Raw genomic sequence first — 6,366 nt, forward strand, 5'->3', positions numbered from 1 at the left:
TATTAGTGGCTTGCTCTTTTTCCTTACTGTATAGTATGCTTTGAGTGGATACGTTGTAATTTGCTTAGCCATTTGCCATTGAATGAATGTGTGTTTCCCCTTCCCCAACATGGTTACTTGCAATCCTAACCTCCAATGTGATAGTATTAATATTAGGAGGTAAGCCTTTGGGAGGTGAGTAGGTCACAAGGATGGATTGTGCCTTTATAAATGAGGCCCCAGAGAGCCCCCTCACCCCTTCCACCATGTGAGAAGATGGGAACCTGGATGAGGGCTCCCCACCAGGCACTAAATCTGCCTATGCAGTATAAAGAAAGCAGCACTCTGGGGAGTGGGGGTCAGGTCCACACTCCTTCCCACTGGGGTCCTTGGGGTGGATGGGTTTAGTGACAGAGCATCGGAGAATCTGTGTGTGGTACCTGCCCATCACTCTCCCCCTGAAGGGCCTGGTGGCCTGAGTGAGGGCTGGTGGAGCAAGAGACCTCAAAGTCAAGATGGGAAAACAGGGACTTCCCTGGTGGCCCAGTGGCTGAGACACCATGCTCCCAGGGCAGGGGTCCTGGGTTCAATCCCTGGTCAGGGAACTTGATCCCACTTGCCACAGCTGGGAGCCCGCATGCTGCAACTAGGGGTTTGCATTCCACAACTGCAAAAAATCCCATGTGCTGCAGTGAAGATCAAAGATGCCGTGGGCTGCGTCTGGGACCCTATACAGTGAAATAAGTGTTGTTATTGTTTAGTTGCTAAGTTGTGTGACTCTTTTGTGACCCCCATGGACTGTAACCAGCCAGACTCCTCTAGCCAAGGGATTTCCCAGGCAAGAATACTGAAATGGGTTGCCATTTCCTTCTCCAAGGGATCTTTCTGACCCAGGGATCGAATCTGTGTCTCCTGCACTGGCAGGCAGATTCTTTACCACCGGGCCACCAGGGAAGTCACACAGAGAATTTCGACATCTCAGGTCTTAGAAGATTATAATATCATAATAATATTTGTGTGCTTACCTGGGCCAGGCACTATTTTAAGGCCCTGATATAAGTTACTCTGTTTAGCCTTCACAGCAACTGTATGAGGTCAGTTAGGGGGAACCAGTACACAAGGTGTTTGGGGTCATTCAGTGAGGAAATGGCAGAGCTGGGGTTCGCAGGGAGGTTCCAGAGCTGTGCTCCTCTGCACTCTGCTCCCCAACCCAGGACACTGCCTGGGGTAACCCCACACGTGCTCTGTCCTTGGCATTTCCTCCCAAGATTCCTTCACACACGTCTGCAGAGTACAGACCTCTCTGCTTCTATAATCTACCTCGGGACCTAGACAGGCAGCCCTTACATTGGGACTGCACTGCAGGACAGGCTCACTCATTTTCTAGTCATTGCGTTACTCGGTTGTGGCTGTTGTAACAGAATTCCATTGACTAAGTGGCTTAAACAGCAAACATTTATGTCTCACTGTTCTGGAAGCCAGAAATTTGAGATCAGAGTGCTAGCATGGTATGGGTCTGGGTAGAAGCCTCCTCCTGCCTGTTCTTGCTTTATCCTTACATTGTGGAGAGAGAAAGAGAGGAGGCAAGCTGTCTTGTGTCTCTTCTCTTAAGGGCACCAACCTCAACTTGAGGGTGGTACCGTCATGACCTCCTCACCCCAAAGACCCCACCTCCTGACACCATCACCTTAGGGGTCAGGGTTCCAGCCTCTGAATGCTGGGGGGATTCAAACATTCAGTCCATAGCAGTCATGATAAAAGGGGGGCCTGGATCCTTCAAGCAAATCATCTAAGAGGGTCTATATTAATTGAGGGGTTAAGCCTATTATCTCCACTAACTGCCTGGGAAGGAGGAAGCAGGTACCCTCAGAACTCACTGCAGGGTTACTGGACCTCCCCGTTGGCTGTGGGAACCCCAGTTGTGAGTCCTGAAACTGTATTCATTTGTATTCCACTTTGTGGAGCCCTGGTGTAGCCTGGGTCTCCATCCTCCCAGGGGAGACCATGTCCCAGAGGGCCTGGGGACCTACAGTTCTGGCTCCCTGCTCTCTGCTCCCCTGGATTCTGTCGATCTGATCTGATTTCCATCTGCCTTGTGAACCAGTCCATTCTTCTCCCTGAGGACAGACAGCCCAATCACAGGCTCCCCTGTCTGCTTACCTTCATGGCTCTGAATCCTCCCTTTGTGAAGCTGGTGGCAAAAGCGAGCTCTTTGGAGCATTCAGGAGAGGCTCTCTGAGCCCTGCCTAAGGACAATGAGTGCAGGCTTGTTGTCTTTTGGGAAAAGAAGAGTGAAAAGAAATTCAGAGCCGTGGCTGTTAAACTTGGAGAGACCAGGCGGCCCCGCGTGCTCCCAGCCTCATGCAGAGATGCCCCGGCAGGGTCCTGTGGTGTGCAGCCTGGACCGCATCCATCAGCATGAGCTCCTGAGGCCGGGCGTCTAAGAAATGCTTCCCAATTAAACACTGATGTTCTTGCAAGTGCAAGCTGGTGAGATGAATTCCCCATGAGTTAACACACATTCACACCTGTGCATACACATGTGCACACACACAGGGGGACAAATAACAGGCAAAGAAGAGGCCTGTCATGGATTGAATTGTGTTCCCTCCAAAGATAGGTCCTAGGCCCCCCAGGGACCTGTGAATCGGACCTTATTTGGCAATAGGGTCTCTGCAGATGTGATCAAATGAAGATGAAGTCGCCCTGGAGTGCGGTGGGTCTAACCCTAACCATAGGCGTCCTTAGGAGGTCAGAAGACAGACACACAGACGAGGGATCCGTGTGCAGATGCAGATGGGGGCGGAGACTGGAGTGAGGTGTTTACTGGCTGAGGGGGTCCAAGGAGGGCTGGGTGCCCCCAGAAGCTGGGGGTGAGGCCTGGGACAGATCCGCCTCTGGGGGCTGGAGGGAGCGGCCCCACCCACACCTTGATTTTAGACTTCTAGCTTTCGGAATTGTGAGAAAATAAATCTTGGATGTTTTTAGCCTCCCTGTCGTGGTCCCTTCTTATAGCCACCCTAGGAGGCACATACAGGGCCTGAGGAGGAGCAGGAAAAGAAAGAAACCCCTCCCATCTCCTGCTGCCTTCGCTCATGCTGGCCTTTGAACGCTTTCATTTGGCTAGTGTCCCCTGTGCCCAAACGTTGATTTATCTGCCTAAACACTTGGCACGTGGCCAGGGGCCTGGACCTACGCTGGGGACCAGGGTTACATTGTTCCACTCAGAGGTGACATCAAAGTCATGACTATAACCCCGAGAAAGCCCTGCAGGATCTGGACCTCCCCTGGTCTTCTCTCGAGCTGGCTCCAGCCAACCGCCATCTTACTAATCAGGTTCTGGGGCTTAGGATGTAGACGTCTTTGCGGGGTCATTATTTATCAGACGCAGCAAGCTGACTGCTGAGACTTAGATTTATTGGGGTGACTTGCAAAGGGGAGTATCAGTGGGATGATGCAAAGGTTCTCCTTGGAGCATCTCCAAGCCCATGCTCAGTAAATGTTTGCTGCTCTGGTTATTAATATTATTACTGACAGTAACATCAATAATATTGATAACAATACCAATAATATTGTTATATAATATTAATAATATTGATATTGTCAATTATTGAGAATAATATCAATAATACTGATAACATGAATAAAATTACTGGCAATATCAATAATACAATGATATAAAATTATCAATAATATTATTGATAACATCAATTATACCAATAAAGTCATTGATAATAATACAATATTATCACTAATAATCCCAATATTATGGGGCTCAGCCATTGATGGTTTCACAATCAGGGGACCTATGGGCCTGAGCCCAAAAGTGGCTCTGCCTAGAGATACTCTCTACATAACTAACGTCGAACCTCTGATGGTGATGTGGCAGGCCATTTGATAGAATTTCTTATAGACACTAGTGTGGCCTTGTCAATCTTAACCCAAAGGACTGGAAACCTTAGCAATCGTAAGAAATACATAATGGGGTTGTCAGGGAAGAAACTGGGGCACGCTTTCCTGGAGCTCAGAGAGATCTGAAGTCACCTTTTACTGCAGGGGAAATCTACAGATGAACCATTGGAAGGAATATGGACAGACAGACACTAAAATAATGCATAAAATAGGGAGACCCTCCTTATAAACCCTCCCCGTTTATAAGGGGAAAATCATTAGAAATCCCTTAATGGGAAAAATATCATGCGAAGAAGGTAGAGATATGGATCCTGAGCTAAGAAAGTGATTTGGAAGGATCTTAGGAACTTTTTTCATGAGGGTTTTGTTGAAACAGGTACAATAATGGTTCTTCTTGCCCAACACATTCAGAATATGCTGCTGCTGCTGCTAATTCACTTCAGTCGTATCCTACTCTATGCGATCCCATAGATGGCAGCCCACCAGGCTCCTCTGTCCCTGGGATTCTCCAGGCAAGAATACAGGAGTGGGTTGCCATTTCCTTCTCCAATGCATGCATGCATGCTAAGTCGCTTCAGTCGTGTCTGATTCTGTGCGACCCTATGGACAGCGGCCCACCAGGTTCCTCTGTCCACAGGATTCTCTAAGCAAGAATACTGGAGTGGGTTACCATTTCCTTATCCCAGAATATGCTAAGTTCCAGCTATTCTCCTGTCCCAAGAGCACAGGATACCCTCACCCACCACCACCAACCCAGGCCACATGCCAGCCCCAAGAAACGCAAATTCTCAAGCATCATTGAACTGCAGTTTGCCTCCAAAATTTGACCCAGGGTCTCAGTGACAAAGAGGATGGATCATGATTTCAAGAAAGCTGACCTCGTGCTTAGATTACACAGAGAAGGAATTATCTCTCTTTCTCTGTGATGCAATCAATACAGAGGCTGTGCTTACCTGGTTCAGGGCCTGGAAGCCTGGTCCAGGAACTAGTTGAGGAGGGGACACAGTTGACAGTGTGGTGATGGTCATCTCTCTATCTCTTTGTTTCTCTGCTTAGGAACCCGTTTTTCCTGTACCATCTCCTCTTTCAGTCCCCACCTGGGAGAAAGAAGGGCTGAACATCCCTTTAGCCAGGCCAGCCTGCTCTTCCAAACCTGTCCTTTTCCCAACATGAGGCCCACACTGAGGAGGGACACTGGGTTGGGATGTACTCATCAGGATGCTGCTGAGGGAACAGGCTGGAGATTTGCGGGGCCTGGACCACCTCCAGGTGCCTGCTCGCTGGAGGCTGCATCCGCCTGCTCATCAGAGCAGGGAGTGGGTGGTTCTGATGACCTCCTCTTCTTTCACATTTTTTGGTTCTTAGTCTTTCAATAAATTGCCATGCAAGGTTTTCCAGAATCCAGCACGTGGAAGTGGGTAGCAGTCCGTGCAGACTTTCTGGGATCCAGCAGGAGAGGCAGAGCCGGGAAGGAACCCCAGGCTGTTTCCCAGGCCTGCTCTCTAACCTCCACTCTACACTGCCACCCTCTACTCTCATCATGGTATTCTGTTTTGTGTTGTAGCGATTTTCTTTCTTTCTTTTTCTTTTTTGAGATGAAATCTATGCATTTCTCCAAAACCCACCTGGCTAATCAGTCTTCTAAGCTTTAGCCCAAAGACCATGTCCCTCCCCCACTGAAACCCCTACTGCCCCCACCTCCGTGAGGCCCCATCCTCCTTAAGGTGCTCAGAATGCAGCGTCTTAACTCTAGCTGACTTTGCTCATCAGGCTACCGGCTTTACGGGCAAACAGTAGTCTATTCATCTTCACATCCCCTGGAGGCTCAAAGAGTCGCTCCACAGGGTTTGTTGATGCCGGAATCAATGTTCCCCATCCCTCCTGAGTGCTCAGCTGCTCAGAGCACAGAGTAGTGCTTGATAGAAGCTTGTAGAGGGAGGGAAAGCAGCTGGCCGATTGCCAAGACTCCCTCTGCCAGGCCCAGGGCGGGTCTTTATTTCTCCCAGGTCTGCTGAAAGGACTGAAATGCGGACTTGTCCTTACTCGGGTGGGCTGCGGGAGGAACGCCCCATGCCGGTCACGTCCTGTGCTGGGCCTCAGTTTTCCTTGGAAAGGATGGCTATATCCATTTCCTGGGGCTGCTGTGACAAGCAGCTACGAACAGGGTGGCTTAGAACAGCGCTCGCTTTCAGTTCTTTAGTCGCTCAGTCCTGTCCAGCTCTTTGCGACCCCATGGACTGTAGCCCGCCAGGCCCCTCGGTACATGGAATTTCTCAGACAAGAATACTGAAGTGGGTTGCCGTTTTCTTCCCCAGGGGATCTTCCCTACCCAGGGATCGAACCTGGGTCTCCTGCATTGGCAGGTGGATCCTTTACCATTGAGCCACCTGAATAGCTCCCTCCAAAGTGCTTTCCGTCAAGGTCAACATGCTTCTACCCCGAGCCCCAAACCTCCGTTCCCAGGTATTTACCCAA

The sequence above is a fragment of the Bison bison genome, unplaced genomic scaffold (assembly GCF_000754665.1).
Source record: "Bison bison bison isolate TAMUID 2011002044 unplaced genomic scaffold, Bison_UMD1.0 scf7180017864160, whole genome shotgun sequence".
NCBI classification, from domain to species: Eukaryota; Metazoa; Chordata; class Mammalia; order Artiodactyla; family Bovidae; genus Bison; species Bison bison.